This window comes from Ascaphus truei, chromosome 9 (assembly GCF_040206685.1).
Source record: "Ascaphus truei isolate aAscTru1 chromosome 9, aAscTru1.hap1, whole genome shotgun sequence".
NCBI classification, from domain to species: domain Eukaryota; kingdom Metazoa; phylum Chordata; class Amphibia; order Anura; family Ascaphidae; genus Ascaphus; species Ascaphus truei.
Window position 1 is genome coordinate 2,703,973 of NC_134491.1, and position 18,083 is coordinate 2,722,055.

Consider the following 18,083-nt stretch of genomic DNA (forward strand, 5'->3'; position numbering starts at 1 on the left):
GCTAACTGCTGCTGTCTCGGAGAATAGAAAGAGAAATGCAGCAGCTGTCTGCGTGCCAAAGGCAAAGATGGTCAGAAAGCCTATGGTTCCTAAAGAAAAGGCACTAAAAGTTCCCAAGGCAAAACATCCTGGACCGGGCTTTTGCAGAAAGAAAATTGGAACCGTGATAAATAAGGACATTGACTAGGTTCAAGTGAACTCTGCCGAACCAGACGACCCTCGGTCTACCCAAGCTGAAGATGAACAAGTAGTCCCCAGCACCACCTATGCACAGCCAGACGTCCACCTGACAACAGAACACGAACCAGACATCCCCTGCCACACTAATGCACAACCAGACAGCCCTCTGACAACCGAAGCAGAACCACACTTCCCCTGTCCCACCGACGTCCCCCTCCGATCACCCAGCTTCTTAGAGAGAGAACAAGATTCCACCCTCACACCTTTTGTGAGCCCGAGTTCCGTAGGTCTCATACTGGAATCTTTAAGTGACTACGGAAGAATTTGCAAGACAACACAGCAATACAGGGAAAGAATGGAGGCAAAGTTGGATCAACTTTTGGAGGGAATGGAGGTGATGGAGAGGGGCATGGGCAACATTGACAATGACATTGCTGGGCCCTATTATTTTGTTTCTGTCCCTCTCCCTGTATGTCCAACGCAGGATCAGAAGGGTGACCTGGAGGAACGCCATCCACCACCTGCACCTTCTTCTTCACCAGAATTGGCCTGCAAGCCGCCAAGACAATACACACCACTGGAAGAAAGCATCCTACCAGACACTCTTCTCTCACCCACTGACAGAAGCACACCTCTTCCACCAACACTTGCTGCACCCAGAAGTGTAATGGTGCAAATGCGAAGCCCCACAGATCATCTATCCTCGCCCAGTGAATTAAGCACACCTGCTGCATGACCTGCGGCACCCAGGAGAGTACAGCTTCAAATGTAACTCGATCTGGGCACGATCTCATACATGACGCTAACAGACCTCCCACAGAGCATACAGGAATTTTTTTCCCCGAGAAGTGCTGGAAAAGTTACCGTACTAGCCCTTCTCATTATGAAACACCATGTAAGTTATGAGCTGTACAGTATCTTCAGTGGTTTAAGGTGGTTAATTATGATAGCGATAGGGGCAAGAAAGCGCTGCCTTTGAATTTGCGCAGAAATATTATGGACGAAATAAAAAGGCATTTCATTATGACCCCGGCTCTATTCCGAGCTGTGGAAGACAACATAAACGCCTTTTTATGCATCAAAGGCGCCTTCCCTGGAACACCCACGGCTATGGGGACGAACACGTGTTACATTAATTTCACAATAATATACTAAACATGTACTGAGATTGTGTTTCATATAATAAAAAATAACATACAGCCTTGCCCTTGTCAGCATGTTTTTCCTACAGCTAGATGGGAGGGGACACAATAACTCGCGATCGCTGACTTGAGATTCTGGCTGGTATTGCATATAGCGCCACATATCGAATTTCTGCCCGCCTTCAGGTCTCTCTTCACCAAGGTTAAATCTCGGATAACTTGCATAAATTTATTGGGAAATTTCACGTAAGGGACAGGCTCAGGTCAGGAAAATCCCGGATACAAACAGACTACATCTATAACTTCAATGTTAGGACCGCCGGGCGGATCCCCTCCGATAGGGCATGGAAGGACCCGGCACACGCCACAGATAGAGCCTGGGAGGCAATGTGCATGGGGAAGCTGTGGAACGGCATTGCGGTGTGCGCTTGGGAGGATGGGTTTCTAAAAGTCGGGGGCCTGGTAAAGCTGAATCATAGGGTTTAATGTCAAATAATAATTTCTTAAAATGCATCTTTAAAGTGACACCCTGGCAGTCACATTTCTTTCCCTGTATAACAATGACGTTTTAGTTGTCTGACAGCGACTGCTTATTGTGAAACGTTGGCATTCTTTAACTAGGACCTATGTAGAATCTGGGCTTCCCAGGGAAAATGAGGGTACCCCTGTATGCTGCTCACAAGAGGAAAGGATTATATGAAGTGTAGTCACCTGTAAGTTTAGAGCCAAATTCTATACACATTTCATATACAATTTCAAAGGAAATGCCCCATTGGTTGCAAAACACAAATGTTAAGGAAGAAACTCCTTTTCTCTTTTAATATCTCATATTATTGTCGCAAATGACAACAGACATTGCTCCCAGTTTACACTTTGAACTTTGTATTTGCAGCTGCATTCAACCTGAATGCATACAGTGTACATCTGCATCGCACCAAAGGCAGACGCCTGATGGGGCCCCCAAAGAGCTGCTACCCTCTGCACAGGACCAGCGTGCTAAGGGTTGACATTTGCTTGTACTTTGTTGAACGTTAACCCCACCCACTGGAATGTCAATGAGCCAAGAGGACAAAGAACTTTATGTTCGCAGCTGCATTCAATCTGAACCTCTTCAGTGTATTGGAGTTGGAAAAATAGCCGGGCGCTATCTCTGTATGGTGAGTGTGTGAGTTGGTAGATAAATGAAATAAATAAAGAAGGTATAATATGGCCTTTTAGAATTCACATGTTTTCTTGTGATGCCCTCCTGTGACTCGGACCCCAACAGGATCTATCCTGGACCCTTAATAGCAATGGAACACAAAAAGATGGGGGAGCACTATGTGAGGGAGAGAATGGTTTGAGGAATAATGAATCTTCTTAACTGGTGACCAATGGGGTGAAGTCACCTCAATTGGTTCATCAGCTTGGGGATGTACTCAGTGAGCGGGAAAATTCGTATATGTCTACAGTATATGGAAATAAATGTGTCACTTACACGGCCTTATGTAAGTTCTATTACATCAAGGTATCTTTAATTTCCGGCTCTTTCTGATGGTGTAGTTTTTCTTCCCTCCTGTCGCCGTCTCGCACTGGGGTATTCTGGGATGTTTCTCACTGCGGACTTGGCTTCTTCTTCCTAGAGGCCTCCCTCTCACAGAAAGAAAGTGGTTAAATCAATGCAGATAATGTGCAAACAAAAGCTGAGAAGCAAGGAGGTAATGGGGGATTTGTAAGATAATTATAGGATAATAACCATCACTCACACGGGCTAATGTGAGTGTTCTCTCGTAATGGTATCTTGATTTCATCTCTTCCAAGTCTCTGATGTTGAAATACCAGAGGACTCCAAAAATGGAGTCAGGTGGTGTTTATACAATTGACCCAAATAGACAAACAAATGGAATGTATTAGACCATGTGCAATCACTTGAAATAAGGTGAGGAAAAGGGAAATGGGGAAAAAAAGAAAATATATACAGTATTCAAATACTCACACGGGCCAGTGTGAGTACACACTGGTAGAGGTATCTTTAACTTCTTTTAGTAGTTATGTCCTTGTTTCTTCTTTAGAAGCAGGGTAGATATAGTTCCTCCATGCATGAATGGATAAAAGACTGCAGCATTGGGGACTGAAGTCAGAGCAGATGAAAGCTTTATTGTAAAATGAAATAAAACATAACTTGTTTTTTTATACCCTTCCTTTGAGTGCTTCATTGTTTAGCACTAGTTTTTATCCTTTTGTTTTATTTCGATGTATTGGGATAGGTTGCTAGTCAGCGAATCAATACCCGATGTAATGGGCCTACCGGGGGGATTTAAAATGTCCTTATGTATCTTGGGTAAGAAGTAAAACAATGGTAGCATAGGATTTTCCTTACATAAAAATTTAAATTCATTATCAGTTAAAATTCCTGAGTTTTTCCCTTCTAATAAAAGTTCCTTTAGTTGTATAAAAAGGGGATTATTATACATTACATTACATTACATTATACGTTTATTCTCCCTTTGTACCGATAAATATATTTTAATATATTTTAAGATACACATTTTATCATTTATTATTGAATATTAATTATGTCTCTCCTCTCTCCTCTTTCTCCATTGACCTCTCTACTTCTATACACATTACGTGTATTCTTAGCAATAGTTCATATGAACATTTTAGTGGGTATACACTATTTTCTAATATATACAATAAAGATACCCATTTATCATGTTTTTTTAAAATATTTTTAATATGTTGCAAGTTTAATAAAGATTATCTAGCTATGTATATATGTATGTATTTATCCTATGGGTTTTGGACCTCGCGCTATGTGTGAGCGCTGAGGGGGTTAAAATAAAATACAAATTTCTTTCTAACTAATTGATGGGCCTATATATGACACAAGAGCACACCCATACAATTATACTCCTGACGAAGCAGTGTGCGAAACGCGTAGAGTTATTGGAGAGTATCTGCACACTGAAGGACTGGCAATCCACTGCTGACACCAGACCCATTTTGGCTTCCCGCCCTCACCCGTGACGCGAAAGCGGAAGTGACACGACGGCAGAGACTGATGCGGAAATACACTGTGAGGCGCAAGTGAAGCACCGGGTAGCAGCTCTATACTTCACCACCCTTCTATCAGCGGTTCTCTCCACCACCCATCTTATTTATGGAAAATGTGAGTTTCTTTTACCATTTGTGACTAATACACATTTTACAGTTTATATAGTATGCACTATTGTGGTTTCCTTTATTTGCATATCAACCACTCCACTGAGAGGTATCCTGTCTCCAGCTACACAAAGGGCTCCAGTCAGAGAGAGATGGATCTCTGACATGCAGTAACACAATACGATTTTTGTGAGTTCTATTCCTATTATTGATTATCTTTTTAGCAGTGATCTACCATCTGCACTATATATATTTTTATCTTTTGCATATCACGACCATTTCCTGCGCTCCTCCTCAACTCCAAGAAAAGAAAATTCCACATCCTGGGACTTGGAACTGTCCCATCAGAGGAAGTTGAGCTGCTCTTGTACACTATATATTTATTATTCACTTTTGGTGTAAGGTTTATTTTGTGTATTAACAGGTGTGTTACTAATTACACCAATTTATTACTATTTGGGAAGCGCCCAGTCCACTCACTCTCCCCACCCCCCTACCTATTGTCATAAACAGACCGTTGCAGGGTCTGACCAGAGCCGGGAATAAATTAATCGCGCATTTCGCAACTGCTATGAGGTATGAGACCGCAGCATTATGGAACCAGAATGCAATTCAATCTATTGATAAAATGCAGAATAGAATTTGGTTTGTCTGCCAGATGGAAAAGTTAACAAGTTTGGTTAACGACACTGGCCCAAATTTCCAAAAGGTCTGGATGCCTTGGTTGGCACAGACAGATATACCAGGGGTGAATGGTGCTACCGTTTGGCTATGATAGATATAAGTGAGTTCTTCTCTGATGATCGATGTTAAATAAGAATCAAAAGAGGGGAGTGTACATAAACCGGACATAGCCATAAGATCGGTGCGCTTCACCGGGGCTTCTGATTTGCGGAAGAACAAGACTGCACACAACAGCTGGAGAGAGAGGAGAGCACGTGGATGGCTGCAGAGAGTAAAGTTTCTATGAAGTGAGGAGAGAGATGCCGGGGCGGCAATATGGAGGTTTAAAAAAAAAAAAAAATACTGCACACGACAGCTGCAGAGAGGAGAGCACGTGGACGGCAGAGAGGAAAGCTTTTATGACGTGAGGAGAGAGGTGCCGGTAAGGTCCTCGTGCGGCAAAATGGAGGTTTAAATAAAATATGACTGCCGGTGAAATTTTAAAGCGATCCCAGATATAACGCGGTCTAGGGGCTGTGGACCCCAAAGACCGCGTTATAACGGAGTTGAGCTGTAGTTAGTGCAATATACTGTAGATAAAGTGAAATATTGTGAAATACTCAATGCACTTTAATGCACAGGATGTACACTGTACAGTACATTTGTATTAGACATGAGTCCCCCTCCCCCACAAATAAAAGTAATAACTTAACCTGATAGTCCCATGCTGAGCTGATTTATTTCAAATGTTGTGCTCAATTTTTCCCTATTAATTATTACACAAAGTATCAGCTGTTTGTATGGCAACCTCTGTTGTCTTAATGAGTGCGCTGTATCGGTCATTTTAACCTCCCAGAAAAGCAACGGATTCCTCCAGAATACAGCCTCAGAATCTAAAAAGGGTGAGCTTCCCAAAAAGGAGCAGATAAACAAGTTTGCAATGGTAAAAAGAAAGGAGACATCAAATGCCGTCTGCTTAAATAGTTAAACTTCTCGGGAGCTTAGGGTGCTTCTGTTCTGGTGTAGGACCCCTGCAATTCCTTATATTAAGAAACAGGATTCCTCTGAAAAGAAGGTGAGGCTAACAGAAAGAATTGCGGGGTTAAAAGGTTGCATCATGTTGCCTTGGGGGTCTCGTCCGATTCAAGCACCGGCAACAAGTTTATATCCAAGTCTTCCCCATTAAGTGGAAGTCTGATTACTATCTTATATCAATCTATTATACCAAATAGGAACTGCATTAGGCAGTGAGGCATTTAAAGTGAGGTTTTTAAGTGATAAAAACAGTTAGACTACAGTTTGACTAGAGGTGACTGGGGACTGGATCTACTGCAACCTCTTTAACTCAAGACAACAAACGGTAAGCTATTCAGATCACACTATGATCCCATGCTTGTTAGCCTGCATAGTTTAACCCCCCACCCCTTTACAACTTCTTTCACTGCAGCCTCTCCCAAAACTGACTGCACAAAACACTGAAACCCTGAATTGACCCTAGCATTGCAATGCAGCAAAACACTTGACAAGGTACAGGCCCACCCCTGCTGTTTAGTCTGCACACACTCACTCTGCTCACAACAGCTCCTTGCAGCACTGCCTACCTCTGGCATCATGAACCTGCTATGTCTTCTAACTTTTTTCTTTCTCCTGGCCTCATGGAGATGTTACTCCCTCTATCCACTACAAACTCCTCCATCCTGGCCCACACCCAACATCACCATACACCCTGGACTACTCAAAAGCCTTGCACTATCTACTGAATGTTGGTGGAGAACTCTAAAAACCAGCACACCAACCACCGCACACTCAAATGCAAAACACCACAAATTTACAACTTGCAAACAACTACCCAAATTTCTACTCATACTATTACTCTCTCTAGCAGGTGATGTTGAAACTAACCCAGGTCCTCCCATTTCAACTCTGTCCCATGCCCCTGAGAATTCCACCTTTAAATTCCAAAAAGGGCTATCTGTCGCCCATATAAACATCCGGAGCCTGCTGCCCAAACTGGATGAACTAAGGGCATGGTGCCTTATGCATAAACCCAAAGCCATCGTTCTTACAGAAACATGGCTATCCTCTAAAACCCCTGATGCAAATATCGCCATTCAGGGATACTCCATTTTTAGGAGAGATAGGTCAAAGAGAGGAGGAGGCGTGTTATTTTATATTGCAGACACCTTACTATTTACACTGTTACATTGCCCTCCAAGTCCACCCTCTTTTGAAACTCTAGTTGGCAAAATCTGCCTCCCCTTTTCTAAGCCCATCTTGCTTGCTGGCATCTACCGCCCCCCTAAAGCCCCTCTACAATCCTTGACTGATATCACCCAATTTCTTGCCTCCATTTCCTCTCTGAATGAGAAGAGTGAGCTGCTAGTTCTAGGGGATTTCAACTTCAATTGGCTTGACCCTAAAAACCACAAAATCCAGATACAACTCAAGTCACTTAACCTATCGCAACTCATTTCCCAACCCACACGAATAAACCTGAAGTCGCATAACCATTCCTTGCTAGACTGGATTCTCTCCTCAAACCCCAGCAGAATCCAATCCTCTGGCATCCTTCCTGATATTTTCAGTGACCATGCAATAGTGTACTGTGTAAGGAAAATTAAACCGCCCCATTCAAGCCCTAAAGTTCTCCTCACTAGAACATTTAAAAACTTTAACCCACAACAGTTTCTGGATGACCTTACCAACTGCCCATGGCACAGAATCGATTTAATTCCCGACCCTGATTCTGCGCTCGACTATTTCCAATCCGAGTTCTTATAACTCTGCGATACCCATGCTCCACTACGCAGAATAAGGGTACGGGGTGCCCACCTTCCATGGGTTACACCTGACCTTATAGCACTCTACCAGTTCAGGGATGCCTTGTGGAAAAGCTACAAAGTAACTGGCACTACCAAGGATCTCAATCACTACAGATGTCTGCGGAACGTGTGCACAAGGCAAACAAGGTATGCAAAAGCACAATATTACTCTGACAATCTCCACCAAAATACATCAAACCCAGGTAACTTCTGGAAGGTTATCAACAATATATTCCAGGCTCCTAACCATCAACAACCAAGTAATATCACTAAGGGGGATATTACTCTGACAAACCCCACTGACATTGCAAATGCATTCAATGATTACTTTGTGGGGTGTGCCACTAACTTATTAGCGAAACGCAGCACAAACCCCAAACATGAATCTCATCCTGGGAGTATCCCTACAGTCCCACCCCCTCCCAACACTGCCCACAATTTTCAATTTAGCCCAGTATCTGAAGAGATTACACAAGCGCTCCTCAAACTAAAACTAAGCAGCCAATGTGGACCCGACTTACTACAATCTAGGTTCCTACGACTTGGTGCCCCAGCCATTGCCAAACCAATTGCGTCCATAGTCAACTCTATCCTGTCTGCAGGCCATATCCCTAAGACCTGGAAAACTGCCAGAGTTGTCCCAATCTTCAAAAGTGGGGACAAAAACACTGTCTCAAACTACAGGCCAATCTCACTTCTCCCAATTCTATCCAAAGTTATGGAAAAATGTGTCCACTCCCAATTAAGCGATTTCTACACCAAGACAAATTTCCCTAGCCAATTCCAGTCTGGGTTTCGTCCCAAACACTCCACCGTAACTACCCTGCTAAAAGTTTGCAATGAAATCCAGTGTGGAATGGAACGGGGACAACTCACTGGTGCAGTATTCCTAGATTTTGCAAAGGCTTTTGACACAGTTGATCATGTTATCCTGCTTAACAAACTCCAGAGCTCTGGAATAGGGAAACATGCTTTAAACTGGTTTCAGTCCTACCTATCAGGAAGATCCCAACATGTGTCCATCTCAGGCTCTAACTCCAACCCCCTGGATATCACCTGTGGTGTACCGCAAGGCTCTGTTCTGGGGCCCCTACTCTTCTCAGTGTTCATTAATGATCTTCCCACAGCTTGTAAGGAAGCCTCAATACACATGTATGCAGATGACACAATCCTGTATGCACACAGCCATAGCCTCTCTGACCTTCAACACATACTTCAGTCTGACTTTTTGAGACTCGAAAACTGGATTTCCCAAAACAAACTGTTTTTAAACACTGACAAGACTGTAACAATGGTATTTGGGACCAAGACTAAATTTGTAAAGCTTCCAGTGACTGAGCTCCTGATTAGAACCAACGCTACCACCACCCTAACACCTGTCACTAGTTTTAAATACCTGGGCTTATGGTTTGACTCCCACTTAACATTCGGGATGCACATTGATACCCTGACAACCAAGACCTATGCCAAACTAGGGGTACTTTACAGGAACAAATCCTCCCTAAGTCTCCTGGTCAGAAAGCGTATTGCACAGCAGATGCTAATGCCAATTATTGACTATGGAGACATAGTATATGGCTCGGCTCCTCAAACCCACCTTAGCAAACTTGACACCCTCTACAATTCAATTTGTCGTTTTGTTCTCCAATGCAAGTACAACACACATCACTGCGAAATGCTCAAAGAACTAGATTGGTCATCACTAGAGTCTAGGCGCAAAGTTCACCTTTCCTGTCTCACCCTCAAATACTTTCTGGGCAAGCTACCCAGCTACCTGAACAAGCTCCTCACCCCTACCACATGCAGTACCTATCACCTGAGATCAGACTCCAAAAGACTATTCATGGTCCCAAGACTCAACAAAGTATCCGGACGTTCCTCCTTCTCCTTCCGTGCACCCCAAAACTGGAACAACCTACCAGAGACTCTCATATCCACCACCAGCTTAAGTTCTTTCAAATCTAAGGCTGTCTCACACTTTAATCTGGTCTGTAACTGTTTCATACGCTCATAATATATATTTTCTTTAACTGTGCATGCAATGTCTTGTATATAATATATACCTTGTTCATTTATGTAACTGTATTTGTAACCATGTATTATTTTGTTTTACTCTGTGCCCAGGACATACTTGAAAACGAGAGGTAACTCTCAATGTATTACTTCCTTGTAAAATATTTTATAAATAAATAAATAAATAAAAAAATAAAAAAATAATGCAGTCAAAATGTCCCTTTGTGAGGCAATAGGAAACAGTGTGACGGTGAGGGGGTAGCCAGGCTTTATAATAAAGGTTAAGCCAACTTTGTGGCCCCTGAACTGTGTTCTGGGGGTCCTAGAGTGTCAGCTCTTGGACCCGTGTATTGTGCATGCATTACTGTGACGGTGTGCAAATTATGCAACAATAAAGATTTTTCTGTGTTATGCCTTCCCTGGGGTGTTGGGACCAGGAGATTTCCAGGCTGTGAGTTTCAGGGGAGGTTTGTGGGCTTCCAAAGTTACTGGAGACCCCAAAAATGTACCTAGGATTCAGGTTAGATTTTCGGCTACATTGAAGTGCAATGCTCCGGTCAAAACCCAACCATGTCGTTCTTGCGACTCACCACTTGGAGGTTCTGCTTCAGCACAGACCAGAAAAGGTAAAAGGAGGCACAGGGAGGAAAAGGGTAACTGATACAGTCAAGAGTTCCCTAGTATAAGGAGGGTCCCTAGTATAAGATACATGCCCAGGTATCCTGGACCTGGTATAGGGGTTCAGGGGGAACTCCAGCTATGTGATAAAGCTGAGAGTGCTTTCTTGTGTGTAAAAGTTTTTAAAGTCAGTCCTAAAGTGTGCCAAGTATGAGGCTAGTGAGTATAGGAAATATATACACTCACTCCATCCCTGACACCAGAACTGGGACTTATATTTTATCACACAGAAGACAGGACACAGTATATTTTATTAAAGGGTTATATTTAATAGGTATATGTACTGATAACCTGTGAATGAACTGTGGGATTTCCAAGTCATGGATTCCAAGCGACCAGATGGCTACCAAGTTTGGTGCCTCTGGGTCTGTGCGGAGTCCTGTCTTGAAAGCTTCAGGATGCCAAGGTGTTAGAACAGGAGGGCTACTGCAGTTCTGCTTGAGTACCCGCTTCCTGGGCTAACACAGGGCTATCCAGCCACCATTTGCCAGAGCCCAGACTCTGTGGAGCCTGGACAGCGGGTGGGCTCAGAATGCAAAGAGGTTAGCCCATGCCCACTTGCAGAATGAAAAAAGGGTGCCCACCCAGCTTTAAAATACCGGCAAATCGGGGATTGCCTGGCAGGAGAATTCCCACGCCATGGGTTGGAGGACAAGCTGTAGAACTGCCTGTCTCAAAGTGTATAAGACAGCTAGTCGCCATCCCAGAACTCTCTCTGTTGTTGTTCTCTCTTTTGTGTTCCTAAGTGGTTCTATGTGTTCCCAAGTGATTCCAGAAGTCCAATTTGCCACAAGGGCAAGAACGGGTCGGACCGGATCCAGAGACGCCTTGCGGAGATTGCAAGGAAAAAGGCTGCAGGACTTTTTAAACCGGAATATTTTCTGTCCCCACTTCAGCACTGGACTGTTTTTAAGACTTTATTTCAACTAGGAAAGTCAATTTGTCAGCCCCAGAGCCCAGTAAGTGTATCTTCTTGTAATGCAATGTGTGTTTGCCTGTTTCTACGGAATAAATTACAATTTATTTTACTTATTGGCTTTGCTCAGTGATATCATCCCGGTTTTAAATGTGTAGGTACCTGGTCTCCCGTGACAAACAGACATTGGGGTCAGTTTGGAATTGGGGTGAGGGGAAGTGTGACGATATCTGTGAGGAGATTACTACATCCTTGATTACTACTCTGGTAAAGAAAACCAGCTATAAAGGTCCTTTAGTGATTGCATCTTTACCCAACACAACTAAATCAAATATGTAAATACTCTTCCTCGCTGTGCTTTAGAGGTGATGGCATGCCTGGCACAATGTATCATACTTGGTGAGAATGTCCAAGGGTGTACTCCATAACGGAGGCAAACCTTTGATCTAAAATCATTGGTCTCCCCAAACCCCCAAGTCCCCTAATAGACCCCCAGGAGGAATACCCAAGACATTTCATAAGCTGATTAAGCATATCCCACCAGCCGCTAGACGTGGTTTCGTGGTATCTTGGAGACAAAAGACCCTGTCGATTTTAGAGATGGAAAGACGTATTTGGCGTATTGTATTGATGGAAAAAACGGACAGCTTTTTTAAACATTAAGGTCTCCAAGTTTAGGAGGATTTGTGAATCCTGGTGCGAGAAAAGAGGTCAAACCAGTTTAGATGCAACATCGCTTCTTATGTAATGATTGAGTAAGAAATACCTGGGAGAAATAATAACCCATATCTAACCTTAGCTGGATTCAGTTATATCAAAAGTCGCAGAATGACTCCAGGATTAAGATGTCCTAGAACTACCCCCCATAAATAAAATACACTATGAACAATGTCCCCTAACCACCAATGCAATCCACAAAATCAAATAGAAAGTAAGCAACATAAATACATTTACCATCAATCAATTAATCAATTTCCTAAACCAATTACAATCCAATCCAAATCAATTATACAATTCCCTATTCAATTCCTAAAGCCAAACCATTGTCAAAATAATTCTAATTGAAAGTAACCACCATCATTCAAATCTAAGTACCAGAAATAAGCCATTAAAAATAACATGTAACTAAATATAAATTACATTACACACACCAATGTATAAATAAAGCTGCTAATAGCAAAACAATCATTTATTATCCCTGTATGTCTATCCATCTAGATATACATACCATACATGGGCAATAAATAAATGAGCATAAAAAAACAATGCATTTACATCCACAAATCACATAAAATACACCCATTAAGTGTCCCTGAATGTATGTATATCCATAGTGACATAGATAAATTCAGAGGCATTAAATTGAATTAAAAAAAAAATACACATGAATAAAAAATAAAAAAAACCTGTAAAAGTTAAAATAATAAACTTTTCTTTTGTTTACTTACCATTAGATGCCCACTCACCGAAATCCAAGGGAACCGGAAGGTCTCGGACCAAATCCAAAGGTAACAATAAAAAAAAAACCCATTACAATCCACGTCTGTGTCTTCTTTCTTCTATTTGTAATCCTTCTCGTCAGTGTTGGGGTCTTCTTTTCTTCTTTGGGGTCTTCTCCGTGTTCTTCCGTCTTCTTCCATCTTCTTACGCCACGCCCTTCTTCTCTTCTTAGGAGGGGAGGTCTTCCCTCCTCGGCGTCTGGCTTCAAAATGCGTTGACATTTTATAGGCCTATGACGTCACATTTTCGTAAAATGGTTCCCACGGCCCTGATTGGGCCGTGAAAACCATGTGATTGGGGGGGGGGGATTTTTTTTGATGACGTCATTTAAAGGCAATGACGCCAGCCAATCAGAATGGCTGAGCTTCAATTGCCTTTAAGATGACGTCATCAAAACAAAGCTGGCCGGCAACACATGGCACGGTAGCCAATCCGAGCTAGGGAATGAAATCCCAACTCTGATTGGCTGAAGCAAAGTCTCTGTCACATGGTCTACCAGAGCCAATCAGAGTTGGGATTGAGTTCCCACGCTCTGATTGGCTACCGTACCTGTGTGGCCGGCTGTCACGGTAACTTATGACAAGATATAACAAACACCAAATATCTGGGTTGAACTGAACGAGGCTTAGATATAATAAAATATATTTATTCCTTAAAAAGGTGAACACAGCAATATAGTACAATTAACAGGCAAGAAGGTAACACTTACTTAGGGTTGGGGAATGGAGAAGTATCAGCTAGCAATTCTCCAACAATCCGGTGACATTCAAGGTGAAATCAGAAGAACCACATTCCTGGACCGCAGTCCAGTTAACCACTTGCCTCCCTGGTGAGGTCAGGGGGTGGCCATATGGGGTGCAACCCCTTTAATACCGGGCCAACGCCCCTCTCCCTCTACAACTCCCCTTCTTAATGGGTGACCTGTGGCCCACTGGCCCTAACGGGGAGTGGGGCGCTGCTGGCATCCTTAATGAACTCAGTCTCAGAGGGATAGTCCTGACGTGAAAGTCCATCAGCATTGCTGTTTTCACTACCCTTTTTGTGCTGAATAGTAAACTCAAACTCTTGCAAGGTCAAGCTCCACCTTAGCAACTTGGCATTCGCCCCTGATGCCCTCTGCAGCCAACTCAGGGGGTTGTGGTCTGTGAGGACCGTGAAAGCCCTTCCATACACATAGGGCTGGAGTTTTTTGAGTGCCCACACAATGGCCAAGCACTCTTTCCCAATGGTGGCATAGGCCACTTCCCTGGGAGTAGTTTTCGGCTGAGGTACACCACAGGGTGCTCTCTGCCGTCATCCCCCACTTGGCTCAACACAGCCCCAATGCCATAGTCCGAGGCATCAGTCTGTATAAGGAAATGTTTGGTATAGTCCGGGGCAGCCAGTATGGGGGCCCCAGCAAGCGCAGTTTTCAGTGCCTGGAAAGCAGTTTCACAGGCAGGAGTCCAGGTGATAAGCACAGACAGTTGCATCTTAGTCAAATCAGTCAGGGGTTTGGCCACGGCGCTGTACTGTGGGACAAACTTCCTATAGTACCCTGCGGTGCCCAAAAATGCCATGACCTGTTTCTTGGTTTTTGGAACAGGCCACTGAACTATGGCTTCTACCTTGGCTGGCTCTGGTTTGAGGTGCCCTCCACCCACCCTGTGCCCTAAGTACAGGACCTCTGCCATCCCTACCATACACTTAGTGGGTTTCAAGGTAAGCCCATCCTCCCTGATCCTATCCAGCACCGCAGCTACATGTCCTAAGTGGGAGTTCCAGGAATTACTGAAGATAGCAATGTCATCTAAGTAAGCTCTGGCATAGCTCTGCATCCCTTCCAGTAACCTATTGACCAGGCGTTGGAAGGTAGCCGGGGCATTCTTCATCCCAAATGGCATCACCAAAAACTCATAGAGGCCACTTGGAGTGATGAATGCTGACTTATCCCTAGCCTCCAGGGTCAGGGGGATTTGCCAATAGCATTTGCTCAAATCCATAGTGGTCAGATACTTTGCCCCCGCGAGTTCATCCAGTAACTCATCCATGCGCGGCATGGGGTAGGCATCTGACACCGTCCCAGCGTTGAGCAAGCGGTAGTCCACACAAAACCGGGTGGTCTTGTCCTTCTTAGGGACTAGAACTACTGGGCTTGCCCAAGGACTCTGGGAGGGAGTAATTACCCCTAGGGTCAGCATCTCCTCTATCTCCCTTTCCATACTTGTCTTGACCTCTGCTGACACTCTATAAGCGTGCTTATGCAGTGGCTGCAGATCCCCTGTGTGCACTGGGTGTTTTGTGAGATGTGTGGTCCCTGGCATGTCAGTGAAGAGGGCCCTAAATTTAGCTAGCATGTCCCTGGCTTCTACCTGCTGCCTAGCACTCAACTTGGCCCCTATCTCCACCTGTTCCACAGTATTTCCCTGCCTAGCCTCCCCTAGGAGATCAGGCAGAGCATTGCTCGCCGGATCCTCCAGCAGTGGGCTACAAATGGCCATTACTGCTCCCATACTCGGTGCTCTGTATTCTTTCAGCATATTGACGTGATATGTCTTATGCCTCTCAGGCTCTACCTGTACAACGTAGTTGTACTCATTCACCTTTCGGATAACCGGGTACGGTCCCGACCAGGCAGCCACCAACTTGTTCTCCCGAGTGGGTTTGAGAACAAGCACCTGCTGTCCTGGGATGAATTCCCTGCTACGGGCATTCCGGTCATACCATTGCTTTTGCTTGGTCTGAGCGGCCCTGAGGTGGTCCTGGGCCACCCCCATGAGCATCTCTAACCGGTCTCGGAGATCTACTACATACTGGATCACTGAAGCATCAGTAGCAGTAGCCTTCCCTTCCCATCCCTCACAGAACAGGTCCAGAGGTCCACGTACCCTGCAGCCATATAGTAGCTCGAAGGGGGAGAAGCCTGTAGATTCCTGCGGTACCTCTCGGTAGACAAACAGCAAGTGCTGTAAATGAATCTCCCAGTCTTTCCCCTCTGCCTCTATAAAGGTCCGAAGCATCTGCTTCAGGGTACCATTAAACCTCTCACATAATCCGTTTGTCTGGGGATGGTAAGGGGTAGTGCGCCCGTGCTGTACACCACATGCATCCCAGAGACAATGTAACAGTTCACTCATGAACTGTGACCCCTGATCGGTTAGGATCTCAGTAGGGAAACCTACCCAAGAAAAAATGTTCAGCAAAGCTGCTGCCACTGTCTTGGCATCTATGGTGCCAAGCGCTACCGCCTCAGGGTACCGGGTGGCAAAATCCACCACCGTGAGGATGTAGCGCTTCCCTTACCTGCTAGGAATCATAAGGGGTCCTACAAGATCCATCGCTACTTTCTGGAAGGGTTCCCCTATTATCGGTAGGGGTTTCAGGGGTGCCTTCACACGGTCGCCCGCCTTACCCACTCGCTGGCAGGCATCACAAGAGCGGCAGAAATTTCCCACATCTCGAGATGCCCCCGGCCAGTAGTAACGCTGTAATAACTGGGCTCGCGTTCTGTTGACACCCTGATGTCCCGCTAACGGAATAGAGTGAGCTACCCGTAACAGTTGCTGTCGGTACCCCTGGGGCACTACTAGCTGTCGTTTACCGGTCAATCCCTCCTCTATCCCCGGGCTCCCTTCTTCTCTATACAGGAATCCCTTATGCCATAGGCAGTGCTCAGTGCCTTCCCCTGCCTGAGATTCGGACGCCCGAAGTCTCACGCTGGCCAGGGTAGGGTTTGTCTTCACTGCCTCCCTAAACTGGGCTCCTAATTCTGGCCACCCCTCAGTCATGTCATTGTCCGGAGAATGGGGAAGGATGAGGGGAAACAGTAAGTCAGTCTGTGGTTGCAACTGATCCTGGCTTACCTCCCCGGGCTTCTCTGCGCCCTCCGCTAACGTTGGTCCCAAAGGCTGGGGGACTGGTGCCGCCGCCATTGCCACTGTCTGGCTCCGGGTAACCGCTGCCACTGCAGCGGGTTTGGGCACTCGGTCGTAGGTGCAGGTCATCGGACCCAGATCGTTGCCAAGAAGAACTTCAGCATCCAAACCGGGTAAAAACCTCCACCTCCCGCACACACTGGCCCTCCCCCAATCCAAAAAGATTCTGGCCACTTGCAGGAAACGTGGCTCTCCGTCGGCCACAGTGATCTGTATCCCAGGGCCTGGGAGTAATTCCTCTGGCCGGACCATATCAGGTCGGACCAGGGTCTCTGCAACTCCTGAATCCATCAAGCCGACTGCTTGCCGGTCACCGACTGTGACATGTCTGCTCCGGCCGTCCGTCTGCTGCAGGTCTGCGCTGAGATGTCCTCCACTCCTGGCTGTAGGCACCGATGAAACCGGGACAGTTGTGGCATGGGACGTCTCGCTGGGAGTTGGTTCCATGACCAGTCCGGAGTCTTTGGTGGAAGCCACCCGCACGCGGGCTACCGGATTCGCAGCTGGGGTGCGTTGCCCCTGATGGGGTCCGCCGGAACGCAGGGGTTCTGGGCAATTTGGTCTGATGTGACCATGGCGGTTGCAGTTGTAGCACCGGCGCTCGTGCCGGAGCTCCCCCGCCTTCAGTGGACTGCTGCCCGCAGGCAGCCTCTGAGTCCATTGGGGGGTATTGGCAGACTTTCTGGCCGGTGCCGCCGCCACCGCAGCCTTGGCTACTGCTTTGGCGGGCATCAGGGCTTGGCTGGCCACATAGTCGTCTGCAAGCCTCGCCGCCTCCTGGTAAGTCTTGGGCTTCTTGTCGTACACCCAAGCCCTCACTGCCGGTGGGCACTGCTGCATGAGCTGCTCCTGAAAGATGAGGTCCAGCAGGCGTTGGTAAGTCCGTGCCTCATAGCCCTCCACCCAGCGTATCCCGTACAAAGCCATGCGGGTCACGAAGGTAACATAGGACTCCAGGGGCTGCCTCTCTTCCTGCCGGAATTTACCCCGGTAGGCTTCAGGGGTAAAACCGTACTGAAACAGTAACAGTTCTTTCAGCTGGTCATAGGCATCAGCATACTCATCTGGAAGCGCCATCGTCGTCTGCTTAGCCAAGCCGGACAGTAAGGGG